Genomic DNA, 17918 nt, shown 5'->3' with positions numbered 1-17918 from the left:
CTTGCACCGGATAGAGTAGCATGGAGAGCTGCATCAAACAAGTCTTTGGACTGAAGACCACAACAACAACTGAGTAAGAAGTACAGGAAACCCTGGAGGAATTTGGAAAATGAACTAAAGTTGAGAGAAAATAAATTTTAACTATGAGGTTTGCTGCATTCAAAGTACTTCTGTCAGAGACGGCAAAGACGACAAAGAGCAGTTGAACGGGATGTATAGTGACTTAAAACTGGATGCTGAAATTAATATCATTAGAATTTTGTTATGTGTACAGCTAAATAAGTGATTACAGGTGAAGCTGAGAGGTTATAAAATGTAGACCTACAATAGCAAGAAAAGCGTAGAGCGTTTCCGAAAATGAGTAATTTGTTAAGATCGAGCAAAAATGAAATTACAGGAAGACTTTTCTGAAGTTATTTGCGTGGAACTAGGCTTGTTTGGAAGTGAAACGTATACGATAAGCAACTGGGACGAGAAGAGAATAGAAGCTTTTGAAATGTGGTGCTGCAGAATAATGCTGTAGATTAGATGCGTAGATCGCGCAACTAATGAGGAGGTATTCAATCCAACTGGGGAGTATTGAAATTATTATTGACTAAAAGAAGGGATCGGTTGATAGGACACATCCTGAGCTATCAAAAAATGGTCAATTCAGTATTGGAGGAAAGTGTGAGGAGTACAAATTGTAGAGGGAAATCTAGGCATGAATATAGTAAGCAGATTTAAAATAACGCAGGTGACAGTATTTATGCAGAGATGAAGAGACTTTCACAGGATAAATTAGCGTGTAGAGCTGAATAAAATTGCTCTTTGGACCGAAGACCATAACAACAATGGTACGAAGATTTACTAGCGAACAGGAACAATCCTTGTAGGCAATATTAATAAGAGATTAGCGTTTGGTGCATATGTGCACATGTGTAGCACCATAATAAGAGAACTAGATCCTAGTTCTCTTATTATAGACTTTTATTACAGACTCTTATTATAGACTTTTAAGTCTAAACTGAAGAGTTTCCTCATGGCTCACTCCTTCTATTCTGTCGAGGAGCTCCTGGAAGAGCTAAAAAATTAAGCAAATTCCAGTGTTACATTCTTGATTTTCTTTATTTAAACTAATGACGCGTCGCCTGAATATGTTTCTTATATTTCATTTTATCTGTTTCTACAATCGTGTTATAATTTCATGTATTGACTCGTTCCATGACCATGGAGACTTCTCCTTAATGTGGTCCCACGGAACAATAAATAAGTAAATAAATAAATAAATAAAATAAAAAGTGTTTTGTTGTATACTGTATGTGCAATTCCATCTTGCGGTTTCTTAGAGGATATGTGCTTAGAGAGAATGTGTCGCGTAGTTAAAGTCGGAAGAGGAAATTTTGTTACGGAAGAGGGACAGGTAGTGGTGAGCTCCAAAATATGCATTCGAGACAGAATATTGCTTGAAATTTTATGGAACTTTAGACCACTGACAACCACTATTCTACAGCTCGTTCGTCAAGAATTCCTTTGCCCTACACGAGTGTTAGTCTTCATGTTACTCTATTGGCTGGAACTCAGTAGAGGAATTCGGAAATTTAAACGCTTTTACAAAAATTTTTATGGAGTTTGTGGCCCCACACGTTGGCTCCGCGCCTGGCGCTGCAGAAACCCGCGTCTACCGACGGCGGAACTTCGTCACTGGGGGGTGTGCCCCGCTCTCCGAGTCCCCATTGGCCACCGCAAGCCTCAGGGACACACGGGACGCCTTCGTGCCGACTCACTGTGAGCGACGTTGGATACAGTCATTGAGTCCGGCGCCGCCGAGCTGGACGCATCGCGTGGATAAGACAGCAGGCGCTTCTTGAAAATCAGTGAATCTCTAGCGTTAACAACCTGTGTGTTTCTGTCACTTCGTGCACAACACAAGAATGCAACTACATCTACATATTTACGCTGCAAACCGCTGTGAAGTGCGTGGCAGAGGGCTCTTAGCCTTATACCATGTGTTAAAAGAGTTTCTCGCCTTTCGAATAACGAGAGCGGGAAGAATGGCTATTTAAATAATTCTGTATAATGTGTAACTAGTTTAATCTTGATCTGTGGTCTGAAAAAATGTTTTTAGATTGTTCACTTAATACTGGTTCTTGAAATTTTGTAAGAAGCCTTCGCGTAATTATTTGCTGCGATCTTCAATAGTCTGCCAATTCAGGTTTTTCAGCTCTTCCGTGCCGCTCTCCTGTGAGTGAAACAAACATGTGACCATCCGTGCTTCAATTCTTTGTATACCCTATTAAATAGTTGTCTCCTTTTTCCGTTTAATTTGTGTCTTGGTGCGCCGCCTTGGGTCAGTCTTACACACACTGGGCAATATAAACCAGACTAACGCATTGCAAACCTTACGTAGATGTATGATTATTGTAATAACTACTTCAAAATAAATGGTGCCTCTGATGAAGCTTAAATTACAGCCCAGCAGTAGCGGTGTGCTTCACGAAATTACTAACTTGTTCACAAAACTGAAATTACGTAAACCAAAGATTGCGTATGAGTGAATATGGCAGAGTAACTTAATTACAATAAATTGTAAGTAAACGACGTACACAGAGTCGTGAATATTACCTGATCCAGTGAACAACACTCGCGGGTGTCTATCAACATTTTCATGCTTCTGACGAAAGAAATAAGAAACTACAAAATATATACAGATATTACGAGCAAACAACGAAAATACTGCACGGTGCAGGTCGTTACTTGATTAAAAAGTTGAACTGCAACTTTTGTTAATATTTTTCAGGCAGTTCTTAATTTGATCATTTGTTACTTTTCTTAATTCAGGGGCTTTCTCCCCAAAGATACAGGATGCGTCAAAATTAACAGCCAAAATTAAGACGGGTGAAAAATGGATGATTACAGGAGCAAAACCGTTCCAGTAAACGTGGTGCGCAAATGAGCTAAACAATTGCAAATTTGCGGTTAGTGATATTAGTATGATACCAGTAAACCCCGAAACCTCACCCACCTCACCTTTGATTCTGTTAAGAATCTAACTCCTATGTACAAAACAGTTTTTCAGTACAACGAAAAACCAGTCCAAAGTTGCAGATTCCATTCTTTTTATTCACTCGATGACCAGCTTCAGGTCGCTGTAACTGTTCGTTTGTACATTTTTGACACGTTTTGCATTTTCGGAAATACCATTTTTGACTGTGTTACGATGATCTGAAAATGGGTCCCTCTCCGAAACTAGTCATCGAGTGAATAAAACAAATTGAAATTTTTTACTTTGGACTATTTTTTCGTTGCACTGATTGACAGACGTTTTTGACCCACAGCTACTCCACCATGCTGGAATTTCGTAAAACAGTTTTTCATCCATCTCAATGTCTATGACGTCATATCAGTTGAACTTGTTGTACACTGATACAATTTTGCAAGTACATTCAGTGGTATATTAGGAAACTATCTACAAAATGTGTTGCAAATAGTGTTTGTAGTAAAAATAATAAAAAATAAAAGCGTCACGCCTGATACTGAACTTTTTTTGCATGAATAGGGAAAATGAAGTAAATGATAAACGTGTTTCCTTCCATTACATTCCTTTCTGTGTTGGGGGGGGGGGGGGAGTCAACAAGAAAAAGTTTCGAAAAGGTTTGAAATCATGCGTAGTAAATTTTTTTGGAAGTCGCTAAACGCTCTCATTCTCAAGTACTGGACGAAGACAATCTGGGTAATTCGCGCGCCGTCAGTTAAACTGCTTCGAGACATATAGTTTCTAACTTTCCTATTTGATTACTGTGTTGAACCTCTAGCGTAAGATTATACTTCTTAATAAGTAGATTACTACAGCATTTCAGATTTTTAAACTAGGTCAATAATTACATAAAATTCTGCGAATCAAATTTTTGTTGCCTTTGGAAGCCGTTAGGTAGGCAACCCGCTACTCCGACGCGTGTTATCAGCTGTTTAGTAACATACGTATTGTGCTATTTAGTAGAAATGTGTTTGATATGTAAATTTCTCGATAATGTTCTCATTTAATTGGGCCCAGATTTGATGCAAAGTAAGATATTGTTAACCGCCAACCACATCAGCAATGTTACTCATTGAATTTGTGTATTGGGGACTTGTGGTACGTCTCATTGGGCCACACATCCTTCCCAGAAAACTTGATAGATAGGAGTACTTTCGACTTCTACGGCGGACATATTGGTTTACGCCAAATTTGAGCCCAAATAAATGGGACTTAATCGAATTGTTTACATTTCAAAAATATTTGTACTACCTAGAACAATACTTCATATTGAAATCAGTGGCTGTTCGTAAACAGACATTATCTCGCTAACGCAATTGCTTCTGTTATCGTGTACTTTCACCCATGTTAGTTTTTGCTATTAATTACGATACATCATACATTCACAACAGAGAAAACTTGTTTTTTCTTATTTAGAAATGACAGTTTTCTACAGAGAGAGTGGACTGCGATAAAAGCTAAAATTGTGTATCGAACTTTGGCTCGCTAGAATTCCTGCCTTCAACGAGCAGGCAATTGCGTCCAAGGCCGCATCCGATACACAGCTTTACTTTCTCCTAAATGTTCACTATTTGTTTAATTTTTTTCTTTAATAACATGTTGGCCTGAGTTCATAGATCAGTGGATCCCAACGTGGGCATAATTACCCCCTGAAGGGTAAAATTAATTTTCTGAGGGGTAAAAACAAAAGGTTTCAATTATGTTTTGGTCACAAAATTTAATTACTTTTAAAAGATCATTACTATTATCATTATTTCGTAAGACTGTAATACTGATTACATAATTTAACAGAAATTACTTTTTTTTTCTTCAAATGCTTGCATTAGCCCGTAACACAAGGTGGTGGAGGTTAAGCTTGCGAAACGAATGTATGAAGAAGACCTTCCTCATATAGTCCATCCACTACACACATATTTTGTATCCTGCTTCTGCGACAGTGAAATTGAGACATATATACCACATCGAGTATGCTTAAATATTTCATGGAAATGCCTTCCCCTCGTTGGAGGTAGTTCCCGCTACAGACCAGAATTTTCTTGATTATTCACTTCACAAAAATAAATTAAATGACAGCACAACAGATCACAGAGCACTATACTATACTGCTGTGGGGTCTACACTGTATTATTATTATTATTATTGTTGTTGTTGTTGTTATTGTTACTATTAGTGCTAGTGGTCAGACACAAAACATTGACAGCAAGTAGTCTTTCAATTTCCGCCAGTCAAGTGATTTACAACCAGTAGGTGAACGTGTAGTAGACACCTTTCAATTTGGTTGATGGCTCTGAGCACTATGGGACCTAACATCTGAGGTCGTCAGTCCTCTAGGGCTTAGAACTAATTAAACCTAAAGACATCACGCACATCCATGCCCGAGGCAGGATTCGAACCTGCGACCGTAGCGGTCGCGCTGTTCCAGACTGAAGCGCCTAGAACCACTCGGCCACAACGGCCGGCCAATTTGGTTGATATTAACTGGGGTAGACGGAGTAAGTGTCGCTAAGAAGATGACTTGTACAGAGGAAGCATGTTTTGTAACAAGTGTCTACCCTCAGTGAGGATAGTTAACTTCCTTTTCTGAGATTAATTTCATCATTCTATAAAAAGGTTGTGAAATAAACAGTACAAATTATCTCATTGATTCACCAGTTCCAGGTTTAATAAAACATCTACAAAAACTAAATGCTTACCTTTCGTGATTTTTAAAATGAATGTGTTCAAAGATTTTTTTATTTTTAAAGTTAAGTTATGTGCTAATGTTGATGATATTGGAGGAAGAGGTTGGGGGCGCGGGAGGTAGGTAAGGTAATAACTAATATCTGATTGCACAGGTGGGTAAAGGTCTCAGTAGGATTGGGAACTACTGTCCTAGATGCTAATTTTTTTATAATTTCATGCAATTCATTTGAGACACTAATTAATTCATTTGAGTCACTAATTCATTCACTTCTGCTCGTCAGTTTAGACCACACTACGGCTCTAATTGTAATATTGAATCCTCTGAACGTGGACCTTCCAAAGTAATGAACCAAAGCCTTCGAAAGCATTGTAACCATGGGAGCAATTTCAACAGGCATGGTGAAAACCATATAGTTAGTTAGGAAATAATTATAACCCTTTCTTCAAGGTTCCTTTTTATTAACCAATGTGAATTGACTTGGAATAGGCGATGCTTGGTGTTTAAGATGCCTCCTCCTCTATTCGTAAGCATCACGGGCAAGTTCCCTAACACCAGCTGTGCTGATATAACCACGGCGGTCGGAGTGATGGTTACGCTGCACAGCTTGAGTGGGCATCTTACTCCCAAGGAACAATGCACCTGAAGGCTAAGACGGCCCCGTGTGGCTACCAATACATGTCCTATCAAAATCACCACACTTACCATCAAAAATCTTCACACACAGTTAGTTCTAATAGATATGAAAATGATTCGAAAGGAGACGCTGACTTCATATAACTTAAAGGTTTATTGTCTCTAGTACAACGCACGATACACGTTCCTAACGCTTCTACCTACAAGTACTGACGTTCACACTTATTTCAGCCTGTTATTACTTATCTCAGTTAACCATTGCTTCTACCGATCTTTGCTAACGCCTCGCTTCTAATGTTGATGAGTTCTTAATCCCGTCCGTGAACACGGCAACATTTAACGGATTTATCGAACTTCCCACGGTACGCGGGAATTTATCGTCCATTTACTTACCTTCGGCACTACCCGTAATGGCTGGCGCCAAAATGAGCTTCTCAATCACTGGGGGCTCCCATGGCAGAAGTGTTGCTGCTGCTCTAGGCTTGCTATGCATCGATACTCAAGGAGTGTCTTACAGGTGAAATTATCAAAATAGTGCTGTTACTGAATTATATGTAGTACAGGAATAGTACCTTCCATACTGTACCCTATTATATCTTTAAAGAGTAGGATTCGCCAACAAAAACGCGTAGTTTCATCGTTCAGTTTTTTTTTATTATTTGTTAAGGGCAGACCGTTCAGTACTAATCACAGCGCTTTCGTTCTTGATATTTTTATTTTAATAAGAAAGCAGTTAGGATCATTGTCGGTGTAGCAGGCACACTCTGACCTTAACCAAGCAATCTGTTTACTCACAGGCAACTCAGCACGACCGGGGCCACAGTTCCGCAGCGCGAACTGTGACGTGTTCACAGCTGCGAGTGTGCTGAGCTGCGTATACCAGTGCTTTGCAAGCGGGACATGCTGCACCAATGTTGAGTACAGCTAAGCACGGAACACGAAGTTAAATACAGTTAAGCACGGAAAAAATATTGAACACTGCATTTTCTAATGAGAAATGAAGGACGCATGAACACATTGCTTAGGAAGTTCGGCGGCTAAGATTATCACTCTAGATACTACATGTGATTAAATTCCATACGATTTTTAATCACATAAGTCACTTACAAACTACAGCAAACTAAATGTTCCGCCGTTTCAGCATGCTACACGGAACCTATTAAATATTTAATAGGTTTTTAGGACCTACTATGTAGTGTGAACCTAAACAAAATCGACAAATTGCAGCCGGCCGGAGTGGCCGTGCGGTTATAGGTGCTACAGTCTGGAACCGAGCTACCGCTCCGGTCGCAGGTTCGAATCCTGCCTCGGGCATGGATGTGTGTGATGTCCTTAGGTTAGTTAGGTTTAATTAGTTCTAAGTTCTAGGCGACTGATGACCTCAGAAGTTAAGTCGCATAGTGCTCAGAGCCATCTGACAAATTGCAGAGACGGATTCCTGACTGTAATGGAGGAAAAAGGTCCTATGGACATATATCCGGAAATGCATCGTTGCCACAGTAGATGGCGCTGACGAATGAGAGCTCCTCTTACAACGTGTCTTGTGTTACTTGTGTGTTGCAGGCTGTGTGATTCACGCAGCGTACTCCAAACAGCAGAATGGCACGGTGCTCATGTCGGGAACAAGCTAAGATGGAGTCTGTGTACGGCCAGTCAGATGGAAACGGTCGAGAGGCAGCACGGCTACAGCAAACAAATACCAATCAAACCACACAACACTTCAAGGCCTTTTTGGGCGTTTGTGTGACCACGGGTCCTTTCAGATGAAAGTGCAAGGAGGCAGATTTGGAGGACCGGGTTCTACAGGATATTGAGATGAACCATCTCGGTTTTTTTTCCCGACGTGAACACCGGACCACTCTGCTGCCTAAGTGCGCTGCGTCAATCAAGCAGCCTGCAACGCACAAGGAACACACGCAACGTGGTCAGAGGAACTGTCATTCGTCACAGCCATGTGGCAACGATGCATGTTCGCAGGCCCCTGTTTTCTCCATTTCCAGCCAGGAATCCGTTCCTGTATGTGTCGGTTTTGTTAATGTTCAAAATTCAAATGGCTCAAGGCACCATGGGATTTAACATCTGAGGTCATCAGTTCCCCTAGACTGAGAACTACTTAAACCTGACTAACCTAAGGACATGACACACATCCATGCCCGAGACAGCCGGCCGGAGTGGCCGTGCGGTTCTAGGCGCTACATTCTGGAGCCGAGCGACCGCTACGGTCGCCGGTTCGAATCCTGCCTCGGGCATGGATGTGTGTGATGTCCTCAGGTCAGTTAGGTTTAATTAGTTCTAAGTTCTAGGCGACTGATGACCTCAGAAGTTAAGTCGCATAGTGTTCAGAGCCATTTGAACCATCTGAACTATGCCCGAGGCAGCATTCGAACCTGCAACCGTAGCAGCAGCGCGGTTCCGGACTGATGCTCCTAGAACCGCTCGGCCACAGCGGCCGACTTTTTAATGTTCACCCTGTATAGTTGTCACTGGAACGCTGTAATCTATTACTTGTAATTGATCAGTTTAGCCTTTCCGTAAAACAGACGCTTATATAGTGTAAGAAACTATATCGATGTCAAACACGGATAATGTTAGATATATGCACAGCAATCGCTGAAGAGATTACGACATTCTTCTGTAAATATGTGAGGCACGATACTCCTTTTTTTTCCACCACTCCTTCTCAGTTGGCCTTGTTCGCAGCAGCTTAGCATCTAAGCACTCATGTACTAACATTTAAGGACTTGAATAATAATAAATGTAATCTGTACCCTGATCTATGTTTCACTTTCAAAACAGTGTGTTAACACTTGTCAAATAATGACGAAACGATTTCTCTTTTTCAGTGTAGTTGAAGTTGCAAGGAGATCAGTTTCGTAACGTGTCTGTTTGCGCCCCAACCTCGCGCCATTAGGTCCAGCTTTACGCACCTCAGAAAAGGCGAAGCTTTGCATTTACGATTTACGTCACGAAGTCCGATCTATATTATTCCACGTAATGCAAAATTATTTGTAGCGTCACAAACACGGTCCGTAGTTGATAAATTTATCTTCTTGCCAACGACGGTTCGGCACAACCGGTAAACAAATAGACAAAACAGACCATTCGCAGCAGAAATTACAATATATCAGCATTACTTGATTTAACTCTGATTTATAGATTTCATTCCTGCGGTGGTCATTATGACTCATCCCGGTTTCCGAATAATCGGATTCAGAGGAATGCTACATCAGCAAATTTTGTCTAATTTATCTCTTCTCTTTTTATTGCGATGAGTTAACAGTGGAAAATATGCAGTTACGTGTAATCGTAAAAATTTGAAAGTACATTTACAAACAACTGATAATTCATTTTTTATTTATAATCATTCAATAGACGACAATACCCGTCACCGTTCTGTTACACTATTGACTGCAAACCACAGTAACTATTATAAAATACCTATGAGTACCTATCCGGTGTGACCTGAAGTGGAACAACCGCTTAAAACAAATACTACGAAAAGCAGATGCCGGGCTCAGGTCATTGGTAGACATGGAAAGTAGGTCACCACAGAAATAAGTGTCTTACAAAACACGTGTTCCTCCATTCTTGAGTCTGGGAACCTCACCAGGCTAGATTAATAGAAGAGACAGACAAGGTGCAACGAAGAGGGGCACGTTTCTCCACAGGATGGTTTTCAGGCGAGGGAGCGTTACAGAGATCTACAAACTTCAGTAGCACACGCCACAAAAGAGGCTTTATGTATCGTGGAGAGAGTTTATTAGGTGAATAACAAATGGGATTTCGCAGGAGCAGGCCGACAACAGATGCAGTATTTGTAATTAAACAAACAATCTAAAAACAGAACGAGTTAAGTAGAGATACCCACTTACCATTCATTGATTTTATTATGTCATTCGAGAATACTGATAGAGAGAAACTGCGGAGAATTAATGAGGAAAAGAGGATATCCACAATACCTAACAAACGCATTAAAAAGTCCGTACAAATCCCCGAGTGTAATTTTAGATATAAATTGTACTCTAACATAGTCTATACAGAGGATCCTGTACGGACAATAATTGTTATTAACAAATGAACTATAAAACAGATCATACATTTTAACTACACTCTAAGATAAAAAAAGACGCAGCACAAAGGAATTATGCGAATAAGACGGAAAGTTGTAGATGTGATGTACATGTGCATACAAATAAATGATTACAGTTTCAGAAAAACTGTATGATTATTTCAAGAGAAAGAGCTTCGCAAATTGAGCAAATCAGTAACACGTTGGTCCATCTCTGGCCCTTGCAAGCAGTTATTCGGCTTGGCACTGATTGACAGAGTTGTTAGATGTCCTCCTGAGGGATATCGTGCAAATTCTGTCCAATTGGCGTTTCTGATGATCAAAATCACGAGCTGGTGGGGTGCTGTAGGGATACCGCGGATGACAACCAAAGAGGTCCTGCTATGAAGACTTGTCGGGCCGTATGGCGGGCGATTGTCACGTTGAAATCCCAACGCTGGCCGAGGCGTCTCCAGACGTACACTCCTGGAAATTGAAATAAGAACACCGTGAATTCATTGTCCCAGGAAGGGGAAACTTTATTGACACATTCCTGGGGTCAGATACATCACATGATCACACTGACAGAACCACAGGCACATAGACACAGGCAACAGAGCATGCACAATGTCGGCACTAGTACAGTGTATATCCACCTTTCGCAGCAATGCAGGCTGCTATTCTCCCATGGAGACGATCGTAGAGATGCTGGATGTAGTCCTGTGGAACGGCTTGCCATGCCATTTCCACCTGGCGCCTCAGTTGGACCAGCGTTCGTGCTGGACGTTCAGACCGCGTGAGACGTCGCTTCATCCAGTCCCAAACATGCTCAATGGGGGACAGATCCGGAGATCTTGCTGGCCAGGGTAGTTGACTTACACCTTCTAGAACACGTTGGGTGGCACTGGATACATGCGGACGTGCATTGTCCTGTTGGAACAGCAAGTTCCCTTGCCGGTCTAGGAATGGTAGAACGATGGGTTCGATGACGGTTTGGATGTACCGTGCACTATTCAGTGTCCCCTCGATGATCACCAGGGGTGTACGGCCAGTGTAGGAGATCGCTCCCCACACCATGATGCCGGGTGTTGGCCCTGTGTGCCTCGGTCGTATGCAGTCCTGATTGTGGCGCTCACCTGCACGGCGCCAAACACGCATACGACCATCATTGGCACCAAGGCAGAAGCGACTCTCATCGCTGAAGACGACACGTCTCCATTCGTCCCTCCATTCACGCCTGTCGCGACACCACTGGAGGCGGGCTGCACGATGTTGGGGCGTGAGCGGAAGACGGCCTAACGGTGTGCGGGACCGTAGCCCAGCTTCATGCAGACGGTTGCGAATGGTCCTCGCCGATACCCCAGGAGCAACAGTGTCCCTAATTTGCTGGGAAGTGGCGGTGCGGTCCCCTACGGCACTGCGTAGGATCCTACGGTCTTGGCGTGCATCCGTGCGTCGCTGCGGTCCGGTCCCAGGTCGACGGGTACGTGCACCTTCCGCCGACCACTGGCGACAACATCGATGTACTGTGGAGACCTCACGCCCCACGTGTTGAGAAATTCGGCGGTACGTCCACCCGGCCTCCCGCATGCCCACTATACGCCCTCGCTCAAAGTCCGTCAACTGCACATACGGTTCACGTCCACGCTGTCGCGGCATGCTACCAGTGTTAAAGACTGCGATGGAGCTCCGCATGCCACGGCAAACTGGCTGACACTGACGGCGGCGGTGCACAAATGCTGCGCAGCTAGCGCCATTCGACGGCCAACACCGCGGTTCCTGGTGTGTCCGCTGTGCCGTGCGTGTGATCATTGCTTGTACAGCCCTCTCGCAGTGTCCGGAGCAAGTATGGTGGGTCTGACAAACCGGTGTCAATGTGTTCTTTTTTCAATTTCCAGGAATGTATCTTCTCCGGTCATCGGAGCTCAGTTCGAAGCGGGACTCATCACCGAAGACATTTCTACTCCAGTCAATGACATTCCAGGGTGAAGAAGTGTCTGGATACGCCCCATACAACGGTGGGATACTAACCTGACTGTCGCCCACCAAACGGCTCGACAGCCAGGAGTGATGGTCTGGGGCGCCATGTCTTTTCATAGCAGGATCCGTTTTTTTGTCATCCGTGGTACCTTTACAGTACAGCGATACGTCGACGATATTCAACCCACCGTTTTGTTGCCCTTCATGAAGATCCACCCTTGGCTTACATTTCAGCAAAATAATGCCCGGCTGCACACGGCGAGAGTTACTACTTGCCAAACCCAACTTTGGCCAATAACATCGCCGGATCTCTCCCCAACTGGCGACATTTAAATCACTGTCGGCAGGGCTCTCTAACCATTTATGGATCTCATCGATCTAACGTGCTAATTGGACAGAATTTGTTACGATGTCCCACAGGACGACATCAAACAACTGTATCAATCAATGTCAACGCGAATAACTGCTTGCATAAGGGCCAGAGGTGGCCCAAAGCGTTATTGACTTGCTCAATTTGCTAAGCTCTTTCTCTTGAATAAATCGTCCATTTTTTCTGAAACTGTAATCATTTGTTTGTCTGATTATGTACACCACTCTTTCTTTTTTCCAACAGCGGTTTAGGGAAATACGGCGCAAGTTACGCCGCCGAGTTACGCCTCACGCAGTCAAACGTGAAGGAGAAGAAGGTAGAAGTCAACCGAAGGCGTTCATTCTACTTCAAAGGGATTATTCTACCCTTAAAAACATTCCTGTCTTGTCTTTTGTAACGGCGGGTAAGAAGATTTTCGCCAGGAATTTCCTAATACCTCCATGTTCGACATAGACCCATTGTTATGGGAAGTTAACCCTGGTACAGAAGTGGGATTGGAAAAAAAAAAAAAAAACAGATGACTGCTGTTAGCTATGACGTTGACAACTCATTCAAGACAGCAACATTATCACAAAAGACGAAACTGTGAAACAATTTCTTACATAGATTGTCCCTGAAATGTGCAAAAATTACGAAAACTCTCTCACGGAAAATAATAATGTGTAGTATCCGTCTGCGTACACTACGAGTTGATTCTACAGACGTTTTAAATACAAATGTGCTTCTCTTACAGAAGTTGTGCCCAATATTACCAAAATCAATTGTTTATAAATTTTCAGAAAGTATTTTGTCGGAACATTTGATTCAGAATATTTTAAAGCGAATAACTGGCTATCCCCATAAACTTCTCGCAGAATAAAGAAAGGAAAATGGTGGAGCTGGGAAGGGTAATTCACTTTCGAACGGTATTAACCGTTGCTTACACTGTGTTTCAACTACAAAGTTTTACAACCTACGACATACTCGCAAATAAAGACAATGACCTATGAAGGACGGAATTTCTTTAATTCCAGTCAATGATCACAAACAAACAGTTATCACAATATCAATTCCTGTCTGAAACGACTATCCCCATTCTGACAGGAAAACAATGAATCATGTAGAAACACATCTGATTAAAACAGAGGATGTCCTAATTTGAGTCAGACGAAGTAGCACTGTCATAAGTCATAAAAAAAAAAAAATCAGCTTGACATCGTCGAACAGGAATACTCTCGTGTTATATCATTATTTTATAATTTTTTTTTTCCTGAGAGAAATGAAGACGGTCACAACGCGCCGAAATCAATAGTCACGGCACTCTGGTTGTGATAATCGACTGGAATTAAAGTAAAAGTAGGAGCGAGGAGGAAATAAGAGGCCACTCTCATGTATGCTTATAGGATTGGCAAGCTGTGTCGGTATAGGCGTGGCAGTATACTAGGATTGGAAATTAGATGGGAGACGGCGAGATTTTTGGAGTCGAGTATGCAGATAGTGTACATGTTCATTATGGATAGACGTAGACTTAACGCTACATTTAAATCCGCTGCATCCGCTTCACGAGGCATAGACGCTACATCGATGTCATAGATGCAAGAGAAATCATAACTGCTAACGAGCTAACAACCAGGCAACTGTGCAGTGCCCAGGCGCTTCTCACACAATGACTGGCAGTTGTGTGTGATAAGCGGGCGGTAAGTGTACACCGCCTGTTAACCATCGGCACGGCCGGACTTACATGCTTATCTCGACACAGCTGCGCCGTCACAAGGCCACTGACGAAGCACACGCTCTCTCTCTCTCTCTCTCTCTCTCTCTCTCTCTCTCTCTGCTCCTGGGAATGACGAGGGAACTCGCTGCAGTGTGCGTATCGTTTGCCCTTTCGGAATTCAAGTTACGGAACCAACAGCGATTTTTGCAGTGTAACCACGAAGCTGAGATCCAGTACGTTCGAAGTGCAAATTGTTTCTGAAGGGTACCGTAAATACAGGGCTATTACAAACGATTGAAGTGATTTCATAAATTCACTGTAGCTCCATTCATTGACATATGGTCACGACACACTACAGATACGTTGAAAAACTCATAAAGTTTTGTTCGGCTGAAGCCGCACTTCAGGTTTCTGCCACCAGAGCGCTCGAGAGCGCAGTGAGACAAAATGGCGACAGGAGCCGAGAAAGCGTATGTCGTGCTTGAAATGCACTCACATCAGTCAGTCATAACAGTGCAACGACACTTCAGGACGAAGTTCAACAAAGATCCACCAACTGCTAACTCCATGCGGCGATTGTATGCGCAGTTTAAAGCTTCTGGATGCCTCTTTAAGAGGAAATCAACGGGTCGGCCTGCAGTGAGCGAAGAAACGGTTGAACACGTGTATCTGGACATGCTGGAAAATTGGCTCATGCCACAACTGGAGACCAACAGCGCCGACTTCATCTTTCAACAGGATGGTGCTCCACCGCAATTCCATCATGATGTTCGGCATTTCTTAAACAGGAGATTGGAAAACCGATGGATCGGTCGTGGTGGAGATCATGATCAGCAATTCATGTCATGGCCTTCACGCTCTCCCGACTTAACCCCATGCGATTTCTTTCTGTGGGGTTATGTGAAAGATTCAGTGTTTAAACCTCCTCTACCAAGAAACGTGCCAGAACTGCGAGCTCGCATCAATGATGCTTTCGAACTCATTGATGGGGACATGCTGCGCCGAGTGTGGGAGGAACTTGATTATCGGCTTGATGTCTGCCGAATCACGAAAGGGGCACATATCGAACATTTTTGAATGCCTAAAAAAACTTTTTGAGTTTTTGTATGTGTGTGCAAAGCATTGTGAAAATATCTCAAATAATAAAGTTATTGTAGAGCTGTGAAATCGCTTCAATCATTTGTAATAACCCTGTAACATTATAAAAGAAGCGACACAGAAAGTAGAAACAAAATACGAAGTTTTCAAAAGCAACAGATACTAGGGCCGCGTCTCTAACGACATGTCTTCGACGGGGTGTTGAACCCTGAGGTTCATTCCTTAAATCATACCCAGAAACTTTAACTGGAGTCCTATTTACGTAAGGCTATTTACGTGAGGCTGTATGTTTGTTGTGGTCTTCAGTCCGGGAACTAGTTTGATGCAGCTCTCCACGGTACTATACATACGCAAGCCTCTTCATCACCGCATAACTGCTTCAAACCTACTTACCACAAACGTGCTTACCTTTGCAGCTTTTAACCACCCACTTCTCTCCAATGTTAAATTTACGATCTCTTGGCTGCTCGCGTCCGATCAACCGATTTCTTCTTTTAATCAGTTCGTGCCCAAAACTTCCCTTTTTCCACAGTTCGATTCAGTGTCTCTTCATTAGTTAGTCGATCTACCCATCTAATCTTCAGTATTCCTCTGTAGCACGGCATTTCAAAAGCTTCTATTCTCTTGTTGTCCGAACTGTTTATCGTCCACGTGTTGGTTCTGTGCACAGCTACACTCGAGAGAAATGCATTCAGGAAAGACTTCTTAAAACTTAAAAATTTATATTCGATGTTAACAAAGTTCTCTTTTTCAGAAAGATATTTCTTGCTATGGCCAGTCAGCATTTTATATCCTCTCTATTTCAGCCATTCCCAGTTACGTACATAAGTTATGAAAAATGAGGTTTGGTGCTTAATCTGGGAAACCAAAAACACTCGAGTCATCGTTTAGCAATATTTAAAGTTATATAACCAGCACCTGTAAAACTGACCCAGGAGAAAGACCTTTAGCTAGGTGCACAAGGTAATGTTTAGTTTCATATATTCTTAACTACCAAAACCTTCGTTGCGTCCAGCTGGTCCGGTGACTTCCGTCAATGAACCCGACTATCGCGATTTCAGGTTTCGGGCTTAATCCAGGACGATATAGAGTTCTTTTTCACTTATTTCAAATTGAAATGAAAGTTAACCACAACAAACATAAGAATCAAATGAAAGTAAACTTCCTAGAAGGCTTTCGGCTTACCTCTGTTCTTTTCCAAGAGTTGTTGATTACTCATGCCTCCTACCCAATTTGTCATTTTTATTATTGCCACGTTCTCATTTGGCCCCTATCTTGTCTGTCTGTTTGCCTATTCGGCACAAATCTAGCAATTGATTTTAAAGGAACTTCTCGACGAGCTATGTCAGAAGTGGATGACACTACGGTAGTAACTCGCTTTCTAGTCTGGTGTGTGCTGGAGGTTACTTTGTGTATCGCTGCCATTCCCCTTTCATGTTCCAGTTGCGAACGGTTCGCAGGAAGAACGATTGTTGGTATGCTTCCGCGTGAGCTCAAATCTCTCTCATTTTTACCTTCAAGGGCTTTGCGCGAGATATTCCTAGGAAGAACCTATAAAGTGGTAGAATCAGGTGAAGAGAAACTGAAATAAACCTGAAATTTACCACTTGTTTCTGTTGTAATCTCATCAAAATGTTTGAAATAGGTTGAAAAATTTCACACACACGAGACTAAAAAGCAGAAAATTATTTAAATAAAAACCAGTTTTCATTAAACCACGTTTTTAAGTCATAGTAAAAAGTATAAATTAATTTCCTAAGGCACAGTCCTAAAAATATGTGATTGTGATTTTCTAACAGGTATGAAAATACTTAAAATATTTAAAAAATACGTAAGATATTCAAAATGAAAACGTGGGGCGCATGCAGTACATAGCTGATGCCTGACTTGCTTACCTCCTTAATATTATTTACTCCATGCACTCCCCGTTTTTCGTTTTAAATCGTACAAGTATTTTCATAGCTACTAAAAATTCACAATCACAATTTTTTAGGACTGTCTGTATCTGGATGAGGCTGAGAGAAATTATTTCAATAAGTAATTTCAATAAGTAATGCAACACGTTTTTTTTCTGAAAGTAGGTTAGTTTTATTCAGGATTCCAATACACCATCTTATTCCCCACTCTTTTGGCTACAAAATCCTATTTCTCGGCGTCATCTCCGTTCAATTCGACGGGCTTACGCCGCATTACTGGGAGGGCCTGTTGCGCGCATGGTACCACTCTACTGATCGACGTCTAAGGCAACGTCTTGCTGAATCGATAACCCCTCCCCCCCCCCCCCCATCATTCACGTACTGCTTCCCGCGGAGTGCATCCTTCATTGGGTTCAAAATGGTTCAAATGGCTCTGAGCACTATGGGGTTTAACGTCTGAGGTCATCAGTGCTCTAGAATT

The sequence above is a fragment of the Schistocerca cancellata genome, chromosome 6, assembly GCF_023864275.1.
Source record: "Schistocerca cancellata isolate TAMUIC-IGC-003103 chromosome 6, iqSchCanc2.1, whole genome shotgun sequence".
Lineage (NCBI taxonomy): Eukaryota > Metazoa > Arthropoda > Insecta > Orthoptera > Acrididae > Schistocerca > Schistocerca cancellata.
Note: the sequence above shows the minus strand (reverse complement) of the source record.